Source organism: Sander lucioperca, chromosome 7, assembly GCF_008315115.2.
Source record: "Sander lucioperca isolate FBNREF2018 chromosome 7, SLUC_FBN_1.2, whole genome shotgun sequence".
Classification (NCBI taxonomy): domain Eukaryota; kingdom Metazoa; phylum Chordata; class Actinopteri; order Perciformes; family Percidae; genus Sander; species Sander lucioperca.
In genome coordinates this window covers 42,937,498-42,952,673 of record NC_050179.1, presented here as the reverse complement: position 1 = coordinate 42,952,673, position 15,176 = coordinate 42,937,498, and the positions used below count along the sequence as shown (strand labels likewise).

General features: G+C 40.1%; 1 protein-coding gene and 1 long non-coding RNA gene across 2 annotated transcripts in view; one reads left to right on the top strand and one right to left on the bottom strand.

The window, feature by feature from the left end:
- LOC116057900 overlaps positions 1–2,981 on the top strand; it is a 7,746-nt gene extending 4,765 nt beyond the window's left edge. The window contains exon 3 of the long non-coding RNA XR_004106897.2: positions 2,701–2,981. This is a non-coding gene — a long non-coding RNA (uncharacterized LOC116057900). The remainder of the gene's footprint in view (positions 1–2,700) is intronic.
- The window catches only part of LOC116057569 (UPF0606 protein KIAA1549L-like), a 131,676-nt gene that overhangs the window by 69,678 nt on the left and 46,822 nt on the right, over positions 1–15,176 (bottom strand). The gene's annotated exons all lie outside the window — the stretch shown is intronic.

The following is a 15,176-nucleotide window of genomic DNA, read 5'->3' as shown; positions in this document are numbered from 1 at the left end:
CACTTTCAACACGGGCCTTCCAGCCAAAGGTGTTGTCCAAATGAACGCCAACGTACATATAGGAGCAGACCTGATTAATTAGTTCATCATTTATGACCACTGATACCCACTGACCCATGTCTTGACCATTTCCTCAGTTTTTGAAATGGTTGAATGAGATGGCTGGCATCGCACCACTGCAAAAAGCTCTCTATTTCAGCAAAATATGCAAAATGACTTGTGTCTTTGTGCAGTAGGCTGAGGATAGCAGTGTGCCAAAAATTCCAAAACCCATGGTGTATATGTACACATATACCCATACAAAGCTATATACATCTTGCTCTGTCAGCAAAAAACCTCGGCAACAATCTGCTTGTCCTTCTAATTACTTAAAAAGGCTTCCTTAATCTCGTCCCTTCTTACTTATGAAAATGTAGTCCCAGTAAAGGCTACAAAATGTAGGATGGCTACTAGCTATAACCCCAGTGATTGATATGAGGATTATCTTCTGAATATAATAATTAATACCCCAAATTATTTCAAATAAGTAATGTATATAAAAAAAACTAATGATGCAGTGTGATGTTAAATCAAACAAAGTTCCACACAAAAATATGCTCATGTTTTTTCCCTTTAGTCTCTTGCTATTAACGTTCATCAACCGCAAAATGTAGCATTATGCAGGTTTCACCAAGTCAAATTTAAGACTTTTAAAGACCTTTTTAACAGCATTATGAATGCAATTTAAGACCTATATCACGACATAAAAAAGGAAATGCAGAGTCACAAAATTAATTCTTTTCTTGCATAAGAAGCAGTAGGCTTCAAATACGTTGGTAGCAAACCAAGTATTGCTAAACTTGCACTTCCCCATAGCTAAAAACTAAAATCCGTTTTATGTCTGTGGTACAATCAGAAGGAGACTTAATAACACAAAAGTTAATTGGCTGCAATATAAGTTGCATGTTGGCCTCATTTGTAGTCTTATTTGGACTAGTGAAAGAAAGAACTATAACTCCACGGAATCAAAATAAAAAACATTGTAAAGCACTGCGGAGCATTTCAATATGCATTGGAGGAAACTTAAGACCTGTTTAAAATTATTTAAGACCAAAAACACAATACCTGAGCAAATTTAGGACTTTTTCAAAAGTTCAAAAGATTTAATTACGTGACCATTTCACAAACTGCCATGAGACTGGCTTGAATGTGCGCATGTGCAATAGTCACATGGCAGCACATGCAATGTAAATGCTACAACTTTTTTGCTGCTTGATACTGTTACGTAAAAACTCAGGAGCGGCTCAAGTCTGGTTAGATGACTTACACAGAAACATACGATGAACTCTCGATCGAGGAGAATTAGGATTGAGCAGTACAATTTAACCACAGCGTAGTGTTGTGTGTGCCATCCCGACTCTAAAATTTCTGTCTTCCTGCAGGAGTATATAAACTCATGCTGGACATACAATATTTAGAGGTAAGGTCCTTCTTCACACAAGTAGTGCAGCAGATTAGTAAAAAAATCGTTCACTTTGGTATACAAGCATGACATTTGGCACAGATACTCTCTAAGGGCCACTATTTTGGAAAAAGGTGTTGGCCACTCAAAAATTCAATATGGCGGCCATTTTTCAAGATGGCCGCCATTGCTATTCAATGCTTATTACTATTCAAACAGTGATCCAAGCATAACATTTGATACAAATACTCTCTAAAGGACATGTTAATGGAAAAAGATGCTTGTCCCTCAAAATTTCAAGATGGCTGCCATTTTTAAATATGGCCACCGTTCCTGTCGAATATTAATTATTTCAATTGTTCAAATGATGATGCAAGCATAAAATTAGGCAGAAATACTCTTCAAGGAACACTCTTTTGGAAAAAGGTATGTGCCACTCAAAAATTCAGGATGGCGACCATTTTCAAGATAGCCACCATTTCTGTCAAATAGTCATAATGTCTGCTTTGTCTGCCTCCTCTCCTTTGACCTGTCCGGCTTAGTTAAACTTGCCAAGGATATAAAATCCCCGCCGGCATAGCTCTCAGGTTCATTGGAGTACACAAGCCTCTCCGCCACGGCAAGGTGCAGTCCACAGAGAAGGGCCACTGTTAGAATAAGGAAGTGGCCAGTAAAAATTCAGGATAGAAACCTTTTTCAAGATGGCTGCCATTCCTGTCCTATGTTCTTTGCCACTGTTTCCAAATAGTGATACAGAAAATATGCCACAAATACTCTGTTAAGGCCACTTTTTGGAAAAAATGGATGGCCAATAAAAAATTCAAGATGGAGACCTTTTCCAAGATGGCTGTCATTTCGGTAGTATGTACACTGATGCACACATGCATGTTAGCAAAAATACTCTAACGGCCACACTTTTATAAAAAGGGAATCGCAAAAATTCAAGATTCATTTTTCAAGGTGGGTGTTGCTTTAATAGTGTACTCTGTTGGGACTGAGTTAAAAGGAAGGATTGGAAAAAAAAAAAAACATAAGTTCTATTCACATTTTTACCAGCTCAAAGGCCTTGTGGTTAGAGTGTCCAACCTGAGATTGAGAGGTTGTGCCCTGCCGAGTCATAATAAAGACTGTTAAAAATGGTAGCCAATGCCTCCGTGCTTGGCAGTCAGAAAGTGTTGTATTGGGGGCAACATATCCAGGAAGGTGTACATATACATCACGGTCCAGAATCAGGAAATCGGCTCTTGGCCCACCGCAAGGCCGAGGGGTTATCCTTTTACCACCTCAATCATAGACATAGTACACATTCAAGTATGGGATACAACTAGGTTCGGGTCACCTACACCTAGCCCGATCATTCATCCAGTGCCATTTAAGTCCCGTGTGATCTGTACACCTTCCAGGTAAGCATACATGAACAAGTCATGTATCGTCCCGCTTACCCTTGGCTCAGCTCTCCTGCGCTGGCACAACCTGTCAATACAGGTGCGGCTATCTAAATACATCTATTACTAGCTAATTGATGAGGGGCTGTTAGACAGCATTTGGGGCACTAAACTTAGCTATACTATTACTACTAGTCAAGAACTACAGTGTAAGTAAAACTAGATCAGCTGACACTGAACCCCATGCTGAGTTCCACAGCAGTGAAGTCACCAGTGTGCCCTGGTTGTGTAATGACGTTCACTCTATTAAACAAAACCTTCCATAACACATTAAATTGAGCTCTGACAGAAATGGTGGCCATCTTGAATTTTTGAGTGGCACACACCTTTTTCCATGAGAATGTTCCTTGAAGAATATTTGTACCAAATTTGATGATAGCATCACCATTTGAAAAATTGATGTAAGGATTCAAGAAAAATGGCGGCCATCTTGAAAAATGGTTGCCATCTTGAATTTTTGAGGGACAAGCACCGTTTTCCAAAAAAACATTCTTAAGAGAGTATTTTCACAAAATGTTATGCCTACATCACTGTTTGAACGATTGACATAATGAGCATGACAGAAATAGCGGCCATCTTGAAAAAATGGCCGCCATGTTGAATTTTTGGGTGGCCAACACCTTTTTCCCAAAAAGTGACCCTTAGAGAGTATCTGTGCCAAATGTCATGCTTGTATACCAATTTGAACGATTCTCTTGAAATATGCCATTAATCTGCTGCACTAAAGTGTGCATGTGTGAAGATGTGCATGTACGTAAGAAGTCACATGTCTGAGTCAAAGAACATCTTATCCAGTGATTCTTTGTGTGTGTTACGTCTGTATGTATGAATGTTAGGTGTGTGCGTATGAATGTGAGTATGTGTTATGTGTTAACTTCCTCCCATGACCTTGGTGGCGGGATGGGAGCGCTTGAGGCAGCACTTGTTTTATCATACAGCTGCTACGTCTCCCATCATCTATGGAGATATAGAGTTGAACTACTCTTCTGCCTGAGACAGGTTATGTTGTTATGTTGGACACTGACCTGAATGAGACCTAGGGTACCACCGTCTCAACTTACACAGCATGAGTTCGTAAGTTGGAAATTCTACCACAGATACAAAAGGAAAACTTGCACGGTTCTCATTTTCCATGACTAATGTTACCAGCCTACCCTTCCCCTTTAAGACAGGTGGTCATGTAGGAATCATGTGTATGTGAAGTCTGGCGTTTGTTATGGGAAGTGAGGCTGTCCCATGTGTTGTAAAGTACTTAAGCGTCAGGACCACAGACACATGAAGTGCATGCTATTCCATGGGTAGTGTAGCTACAGTAGACAGTCTTTTGTGTTCGCTGCAAAAAAGAAAAAAAGCACCTGTTTAGTGCAACATCATCACAACGTCTCCTGACCATTCTTCAGAGCAGAGTTGCCAGACTAAAAGCTAGTTAGCAGCTACGAGTTAGGCTAAAGCTAATTGAGTTAGCATAAAAAACAGGGGTCTCTCAACTACGGTTCAGGGCCGCAAAGCTAGAACGTAACACCAATCTACAAAAAGTCTGTATCTGATACAACGTAATTTACACCGATTTAAGTGTTCTTGGATAGACAGAGTTTGTTGCTAGTGTGTAACATACAAGGCTCTGCATGCACAGTGAACCACCAATCACAATAAATGGTAATCAATTTATACAACAACCAATGCAGACCCCGCTAGTCGTGAACCACAACCTGAAAATGAGCGAGGAACAGGAGGCGAGCAATATAAGGGAGCCCCCTTATTTTAGGTAAAGCAACATACATGCATAAATAATATCATTGACTGTAGCCTGGATTGATAGTATATTATAGTAGCATGATATGAATACAAAATTGGCATGTGCCTATGTACTATTGTACCTTACTGTACATTGTTGCTCTTTGTCATATTTCGGAATGATAATAATTTTAGGTTGCAGTTATTCTGAGATCCCACATGTCTTTGTGTTTTTATTAATAAAATGAATCCTGTTACAAAACATGCTTTTTGAGAGCATAGAAAATGTAGGGACATACAGAACAAATGTAAAGGACAAGTAGAGCAGCAACAATCCTGATTTTGATGGGCAGGTTGTTCAGCAGCCAAGGGCCTTGATGGAAAAAGCTCAGTATGCATATATGTCACACACACAGACACAAACACACACATACACACACACACACACACACACACACACGCAAACACACACATACACATGCACACACACACACACACACACACACAAATGTTTGTTTCACTGTCTTTGTGGGGACCCGTCATTGACATAATGCATTCCCTAGCCTCTTACCCTAACCTTAACAATCACCACTAAATGCCTAACCTTAACCCTTACCCTCACCCTAACCATAACCTAATTCTAACCCTAATCCTACAACCAAGTCTTAACCCTCAAACAGCCCTTTAACCTTGTGGGGTCCAGCATTTTGGGCCCCACAGGCTGTGCAGACCCCACAAATATACTGTATTCCCCGGTTTTTGGACCCCACGAATATAGTAAAACAAGCACACGCACACACGCACACACACACACACACACACACACACACACACACACAGAGTGCAGGCTGAGCAACGGTCAATGGCTGGCTGATTCAGTAAAAGTCATTTGGTATTAATTAAAGAGCCGGAGGGATGGAGGGAGAAATACAGTGTGTGTTCCATGTAAATCTGTGTGGGAAGGCCACAGATAAGAGCAACAGAACCAATAATCCCACCGCTGGAAAGTGATGTTCATCTCTCTGCCTCTCATTTTTAGTCGTGCCTCAAAGGTAAAATGTAATACTTGCAAACAAAACATTTGTGTAGTCGTAAACTATTGGTATTTTATTTGTTTGATATTATGTCCTTTTGTTTACAGTTCCCTCTGCTTCTTTTTCAATGATCAGTCTTTTGCTCTCTCCATCACGTTTGCAGTTTTGCTCCCAGCTTTCTCGTTTGCGCTTCCAAAGTCTTTGTTTGCAATTCTGGCCCAAACCTCTCGCGTGGGCGTGTCTTACAGGGGTGCGTCCCCATTGGCTAATGAGTTTTTGGAGCATGTTTGACTGACAGCTCAGTGCAACTGACGTTAGACTTTGGAAGACACACAAACCACTACACAGCAGATTCCAACAAGATTAATAAAGTGTATTGATCACATATATTGTCTGTGATCTACGTTGCAAGCATGATTACTAGACGTTTGTTGTTTTGTTGTGTTAAGTTACTAGCTAACTAGTAAAGCTGCGAAAGTTAGCATTTAACGTAATCTAACTGCTAACGTTAACTTGGCTTACTGTAGCTACTAGGGATGAGCGAGTACAGCATTATCTGTATCTGTATCTGTATCTGTTAACCATATGAATGATCTGTATCTGTATCTGTACTCGGACTGGGCGGGGCCTAACCCGGAAGTGGGCGGGATTTAACCCGAAGTGGGTTGGTTTGTCTTGAAATGGGCGGGGCTTTTTGATCACGATAACAAACAAACTATATACAGAACAAGAACAATGAATACAACACATGCGGTTGCAATTATGAAGTAAAATGTAATGAACAAGAGTTTTCATACTCAACATAACTTTCTTTTTTTAACTTTTAATTTTTTTATGATCAGTGTGATTTTTTTAAATTTTTTTATTTCCACACCAGGTATGTGTGTGTGTGTGTGAGTGTGTGTGAGTGAGTAAGAGAGAGACAGAGAGAGAGAGAAAGAGAGAGAGAGGGGGGCGGGGGGGACTGTGTTCTACGGATCAAATAGTCCAACGCTGTTTTTCAGATCTGTTTAGAGCCAGCTGACGGTTTAAAAAAGAAAAAAACTCTCCGACAGGCAGAGACGCAACGCGAGTCGCATTCTACCAAGCACCACGTCTGAACAAACCCCACGTTTACCAGAACTCTACTGGTTAATAAGTAAGTACTACAAACCGAAGTAAAAAACAAACCTGAAGCTGAAAAAACCCTAAACGTTAACAGAAAAGACCCGCGAACCTGAGTGACTGAGGGAGAGACAGAGAGAGAGAGAGAGAGAGCTGTTCTGTGTGAGTGAGCAGAGCGGGACACAGCAACACAATAAGTATGTGTATCTATGTGTGTAGGGGAGGGGCGCTGTGACGACTAGCCTATCACAGAACGCAGACACAGTCCGCTACCCAATGAGGATTTTTATTCAATCCGAGCACAGATATTGACTCGTATTACTCGTATAATACTCGTACTCGGCAAAAGTGCTTTATCCGTACCGGATACTCGTTTCAGCCGAGTATCCGGCTCAACTCTAGTAGCTACGTTACTGAGCTAATTTGCCATGGGAATCATGTAGGCTTAGTGAGGACTTACTCAATGGAGCTGTATTAATTATCGTCTTCTCTCTGTAGAAGAATGAACATTGTGTGACCTGCAGGACCCGAGCAGAGCTACGATGCTGTCCCAGGTAGGTCAGTATGTAGCTATATGGTCTAGTATGACAAATTATTATCCAGCTAACTACAAATTGTTGCGGTTGCTATTGATCTTTGTTACCATTTGATTTGTGTAAGGAACTTTGTGAACAGGCAGCAGGCAGACCAATCAAGAGGACGTGGTAGCAGTAGAGGGAGATGAGCCTTCGGTCTCTATGTGGAGGAAACACTACGTGTGCTAAGGCTTCCAAATGCCAGGGTACATTGTTTTACTGTACTGTAATATTTTAAAATGCACATAATATATTAAAACATTTTTTACATTCACCCTTGTTCATTATATAATACAGGAAATAAGGTTGAGACTATTATAATCAGGGCTCCAGACTGCAACCGAATAGTTGCATTTTGCGACCCAAATTTGAGTGTGCGACTGAATTTTACATCCAGTCGCACATGTGCGACCAGTAAATTTGCCCCCTTTTTTAAACGTTAAACGTCAAAATTTCGGTACCTGAGAGCGCGTAAGCTCAAGCTTATCTGTCCTCTCTGAAAATTGACAGAGAGCGGAGCTCTGACACAAACACACACACTCGCACACACACGCATAGGTGCGGACGGTGCAAACTACGTCGGCTCTGCAATTTTGTTGAAGTCACAGTGAGTCACGGAAATGCCGATAAAGTGGTTTCAAGTGTGGTTACAGTTTTTCAAAACTTCACGCAGACAGCGTTGGCTGTGATATGATATTAATGGCGAGGCGAAAGTGGTCGCGGTGCTGTTGACGTTACACTTCCTAAGCAGGCACAACGGTGTTTTTTGTGCCCTGGTGACTGACTGACAGGCTGATGTTGTAAGGAAAGGCAACTTTATTTCTACAGCACCTTTCAGCAACAAGGCAATTCTTTCAAGTGCTTTACATGAAAAATTAAAGAGCAGTTAAAAACGGTCATGATGAAAATAAAACAGGCTAAAAAAGATTATACAAATACAAGAATAAAAGTTAAAGTGAGTAAGAAATGAATAATTATTCAATTTAATAGTTTGTAGGGATGGGTTTGGGAGGAGAGAGGGAGGGGTTTTATTTTTGTTTAATTTATTTAGAGTGTAACATATTCTAATAAAATAACATAATGTTCTAAGTACATAGGATAAATAGGTTTGACTATAATTTTTACAACTGAAATAATTGTTTTGTAAATATAGAGGTAAAGTACCAAAAAAAAAAAGGTACCGTTGGGTAACGGAACCGAATTTCAGGTATCGGTACCAATATCTGTTCAGTAGTAGCCTAAACAATGCATGTTTAATTTTAACTTCAATTCATTGTAATTGTAGACTAGAGCTGGTATATATATATATATATATATATATATATATAAAACCACATATTCTTTTTAAATTTTTTTTTTTTTTTTTACGATGGTGCTGTTGATTAACCTTCTATGTTGCATCTTCAAAAGTGACACTGAATTTGAAACAGCACATTGTAATCTCTGCATCTATTATCAAAGTATTTATTAGTAACACATTGGAAATTAGTAGAAATGTGAATATTTGGTTAGCATGTTGATTTTACGGTGTGTGCCCCTAAATTTTCTGGTTGCGCCCCTAAAATTTTCAGTTGGGGGCCACTGTGCTCCTAGTGAAAAAAGTTAGCCTGGAGCCCTGATAATGCTTTATTTTTAGTCCAATATAAAACTTCACATACATAATGGATATTTGAACGTATTTTGCTGGGGCCCCGGTGGTAGAAGAAGCTGGAATTCAGTGTCAGTCATTATTTGCAGTACATCACAGGTCAGGATCAGTTTTTCATCACCAACAATACACAAACATACTGTGTAATTGGGTTATGTATATATTTCACATATTCAGTTTCACCAAGCTGTATAAGGCAAGCTGTATTTCTCTGCTGACTTGTGTCTGCAACAACACTTCTGAGGGTGGTGCAGGAATATCACACACAACTCTTAGACGCCTGGGATCATCTGGTCTCCTGAGCTCACTGATGGCCCACGGCTCTAGTCTGGATGACAGCCTCAAATGATCCATCTGCTTTTCCCTTGGGTAATCTGCCAAGGTGGTCCAGGGCAGCCACCAGGACCTGAGCTTCATCAGCCATGCACATCACATCAAACAATAATGATCACTAAGCAAAGTATTTGTCAAGGGCCTGGTGTGTTAGTTAAAGTACATAGTTTGGACAGTAGTAACAATATGCATTAATTATAAATATTGTTGACATTTACAGCATTAAAATATACAAAAACATGTCAGTTATCTGCCATCTTTCAGCAGTGCAATAAAAGAAGAAACAGTGTGTACAGATTGAACATTATCTAATGTATGTGTCAATCTTAGATAGAATACATTATATGCACAGCTTCTACATTGTACAACTTAACTAATACCCTATCTGGATAATAATTTGTCATTATAGACCATATAGCTACGTTACTGACCTACCTGGGACAGCATCGTAGCTCTGCTCGGGTCCTGCAGGTCACACATTGAGTCATTGTTCTACAGAGAGAAGACGATAATTAATACAGCTCCATTGAGTAAAGCCTCACTAAGCCTAAATGATTCCCATGGCAAATTAGCTCAGTAACGTAACTACAGTAAACCAAGTTGGCTAGCAATTGTTTTAGGTAACGTTAGCAGTTAAATTACGTTAAAGGCTAACTTACACAGCTAACTAGCTAGTAACTTAACACAATGAAAAAACAAACGTCTAGTAATCATGCTTGCAACGTAGATCACAGACAATATGATCAATACTTACACTTTATTAATCTTGTAGGAATCCGCTGTGGAGTGGTTTGTGTGTCCTCCAAAGTCTAACGTCAGCTGCACTGAGCTGTCAGTCAAACGTACTCCAAAAAATCATTAGCCAATGGGGACGCACCCCTGTAAGACCTGCCCACGCGAGAGGTTTGGCCAGAATTGCAAACAAAAGACTTTGGAAGCGCAAACGAGACAGCTGGGAGCAAAACTGCAAACGTGATGGAGAGAGCAAAAGACTGATCATTGAGAACGAAGCAGAGGGAACTGTAAACAAAAGGACATAATATCAAATAAATAAAATACCAATGGTTTACGACTGCACAAATGTTTTGTTTGCAAATTTTAAGTTTTACCTTTGAGGTGACACTTTTTTTGCTTGAGTTAGTGATGTTTCTTTAATACTTGAGAAGTTTGCTTTGAATTAAAGTCACAAAAATAATCCCATACAGATGGAGCTACATAATATTTAAAGTTTTTTTGGGTGTAACAGAATTTAAGCAATAAATGATAAATAGTGAGTGATTTCAGACTCGGACTATGTCTTTGTCATCTGGTTAGGCATTTTTTTATTTTTCTATCTGTCTTTTCATGTGCATCATATCGGTTTTTTTAGATTGCAGTGTATTAGAAATATACACTGAAGTGACTTCAATACTAAGTTAATCAATATTATTAGCTATGCAAGCAGCGTGGCTCTACAGATGGCAGGTGGAATGTCTCAATAACTAACAAATATGGGACAGACATTCATGTTCCCAACTTGATGAATTGTAATAATTTTAGTTATGCTTTAACTTTTCCTCTAGCTTAATCACCAGGTTAAAATTTGTCAAATAGTTTGGTTTGTGACCATCACCAAACATCAGCCTTAACTGTGTCAAATGTTAGCATGATAACATGCTTAACTAATGCAATCCAAGATTCTGAAATCTCAGTTTATTCCACACTATATACATACTGAGTATAAAGGGGGTAGTTAATTAAATAATAAGTTAAAGTGCTCATATTATGCTTTTTGGCTTTTTCCCTTTCCTTTATTGTGTTATATATATATTTTTTTGTGCACGTTATAGGTTTACAAAGCGAAAAAGCCCAAAGTCCACCCCAAAGGCACTTACCATCTCCAACAGAAAACACTGTTCACAAACTGCTCCAAACTGCTCTATTGTAGTCCAGCCTTTACTTCTGTGACGAACGTGCATCACAAACACGTTATAATGCTCGCCTAGCTGCAAGCGCGGCACGCCCTCATACTCTGCTTCTGACTGGGTAGTAGCATGGATGTATTAAGAGAACGGGTAGTAGTCATTACCTAGCTACTGCACATGTGCAACTCCCAACAAAGATGGAATAGAAGTGAGATGCCTCACTCTGTAGCTAAAACCGAGAGCTCAACACACAGGGTGAAAAGAGGAGTTGCAGCAACTCCTCTTGTGTAGTTCAACAAAAATATAGTGTTTTTTGAAAATTAAACCATGCAAACCTGTTCTGATATAACCTCTAAATACAAGTATGAACCTGAAAATGAGCATAATATGAGCACTTTATCCACTCAAGGTTCACTGTACTGTAGAGCTTATATCGGCCCAAAAAATCAAGCCCGAACCTGCCCGAGCCCGAGCACGTTGCGTCCGAGCCCGGCCCGGCCCGACACATTAACTGTAATTATGAGCCCGAGCCCGATTTAAACCCGACACTTTTTAAATACGTGGGCCGTTATAACTGACGTTCTCAACTACAATTCCGAGTTGTTTGACATTTCTGGACTTTGTACGCACATCCCGTCTCATGTGAGACTCCTACACGTTCGATGTGGGTATCAATGTGATCTCTGAGGCCTTAGGAATGCAAAGAGCTGTTGCTTCGCCAACTCGTTCAGCCAAACCTGGGACAGCCCTGGGGAAAGCCAATCATGTCTCTGATGCGATGACGAGCCCACGTGCAGTCGATCGACATTTGCTCGGACCAGTTAGATTTAAATGTTACAAGACCCACCTACCTTTTTAGCCAATAAGCAGACGATTCAAAAGACACCAAACTTGACACTGACATGTTAACCCTGTGATGGCTGTAGCTGTGTCAAAGCAAAAACAGGGCCTCATATAATGCATATCACATCGTGACCAATTTATAATTACTTTATAACCTAAGAAAAACGCACAGACATATCAGTAGAAAATAATTCATATAAAATCCATTTTTGTGTCTTTTGGCTTCTGGATTATTCATGTAGTAAGCTGATACATGTGGCTAATACCCTGTGTTGTCTGTATCACACCAGATGTGTTTACAGCAGTGTATTTTAATCATTTTACAGATGTATGACTTGGACGGAAATAAAAAACCTCCATTCTAGCCTCTGTAACTCTGTGTCAGTAAGGCCTAGAATCACCCTGACACGTGTAACAAAAACTTGAGAGTGTTACCTTTCCAATGATATCAGGCACACCCCAGACACTGCATGAAAAGTGGGATTTTCGTCAGTAAGCGGCACTGTAGATTGTCGTGGAAGTTCAGGTTTACGACTGTAAACGGCAATTTACAGGCAACGCCGAAAACTGCCGTGAATTGTTGGAAATTGACGTGGGCCTTGCTTGGCAGTTGTCCCCCCATGACCCCCCCTCCCCCTAATTCTAGGGGAGGCTTTAACATGTAAATGAAAATACTGTGAGCTATACACATGCAAATCAGGGTAGCAGCAGGGGGAGTTTTACCCCAGGTGACATTTTTCTAAAAGGTATTAACTTCATTTTAAGAAAATCTCTGGTATATATAGATCAGGCTCAGTATAGCCTAATTGTAGACTCTTAAATTTTAGCTTGAATTGATTTATTTAATGAAAGTATGCTAGATTAATTACTGTGTATGTCATTAGCAATGGCAAATGTGTAAAAAAGATAGACAAAACAATTTATTTTAACAATTTGTTCTTATCAGGCTTTGCCATAAAGGTAAAATGTGCATTCCATGCAAACAACATCAGTCTCCTAGAGCTCATCCACTGTGCATAGTGGCATGACTACAGTGACCTTTCTTTGGTCTTGCTCATCCAAGATTGTCTGGTGGAATGGAGACAGAGGCACCACTGTACAGTTTTCTAAGAGAAGTCTTTCTGCTGACACCAAAACACTGTCCTTCACATAAAGCATATCAGCTTTGTCATTGTATGACGTGTAGCTAGCTGTAATAATGGATATAGCTAATGGTTGTAATTCACCATGTGTTCTATTAATACGTCCATGGTATTATCTTATGAAGTTATGATACATCCGAGGGATGTATGTATGCTGTAAAGCCTGTAACGTGGATGTAACGTCATTAGCGTTTCCCAAACTGGCGATGCTATCGACTAGCTAGCTAGTTGCTAACATCAGGGGTAGCTAGCATGGCTGTATTAAGATCTATACATAGCTAGCTATGTGCCTACATAACGTTACAACAGACATAGTGATTACATCGCCTTGGTTCTCTCTTATGATACATCCCAGGGCCATATGCTGTAAAGCTTGTAACGTGGATGAGGGATGAAGCCATGGATGAGCTTTGTTCACAAAACTGCAGGCTAACTGCTAGCGCTAATTAGTAGCTAGCTAGCTAGCTAGTAGCACAACATAATTATTAAATCTCCTTGGTTGTCTAAATACATCTATCGTTTATTTAGCTAAGCATGTAAACGATTGGGAACAACGAAAACACAGTGTTTAACGTTAGTGAATATTTTAGACAACGAAAACGGCAAGTTCACGAGTTTGCCACTTGTAAGAGACACAAGAGATAAGCTCATGAACGAGCATGTTGCTACCGGTTGCTACGACAACACAAACAAATTGTTGCTAGTGCGCGTGTCCATCGTGACTTCATGGGCCAACAATGCGGAAGATCCGAGCTCCATGTTTGCTTTATGCGCTTTTGAGCACTCTCATTGGAACGTACAGGGCTTCCTGTCGAACACTGTATCCAGTTCTCTTAATACATCCATGACCCCCGCCCTCACTGCTTTGATTTGAAAAATAGCGGAGGGATGACTCCTCCGAGAGTTAGAGCAAAAGCTTCCAAAGTATGGGAGTATTTCAGGCCAACTGGTAAAAGAGTTGTCTGTACACAAACTTCACTTGCTTATCACGGGAGTACAACCACGCACCTAAAAAGGAAACACACAGGAATTGTTCAAGATGTATGGAGCGTTTTTATTTTTTTCCTCCATGTCACCTCCGGGGCTCCGTAAAGATGCGCCCACAGAAAAGGAAAAGACAACCTAAGTATATGATTATTAATGAAACGGTGAGCTAGTCTGTACTGTTTATTAATTCTTGAGAAGTACAATGACTGTCTTTTGATGTTTAACAGGCTACTTAGACTTTGGCAGTAATGTTTTAAACTCACCATGCACGCAGGTGTAAACGCGAGCAGCACAGCTGTGTGCCTGCTTTCAGCGCGATTCATTATTAGGCAGAGCTAAGCGGGGCCAGTGTAAATTGCTTTATAAAAGTGTATTTTTTTGGTCTTGTAATCTACAGGACGCAGTATGCCGGTTTCACAACGCGGAGACAAATTGTAGGCGTTACGAACCGGAGCAAGATTTAAAGAATATGCTTTCATTCTGCTGTATAAGGAAATAGATACGTTTATAGACCGATCTTAACCGTACGTTTTGTTTTCACAGACTAACCGCGCCTCATAACGAGGCCGTGCCCTATATTTGCTCGGAGCAAGTCCAGATTTACATGATGGTGACAATGACGGCATTGTATGTAAGAAACTTTTCCTGTTTTCTCATTCCTTGTTTAATTTTACTGTGACTTATGTTTTTCTTTTTTATTCATACCACTCTCATTTAATTGTTTTCCAGCTGCCTGTAATTACGAGACAGTAAGCAGGAGCTTCAGGTAGAAACAACCAGATCTTGCATCGCAGGCGGAAGCTGTGAAGAGTTCAGCTCGGAGTCCAGCGAGAAGAAAGAGGGTAAGATTAGATCCGTTTTGGTCAATGTGACTATTTTTAATTAATTAATAGATGTGTTGTGTCCATACGCAGTGCATCGCGCAGTACTGATTGTCTTTATTGATTGTTTTTACAGCTGCTGGAAGCGAGACAGAGTGTGCTGGA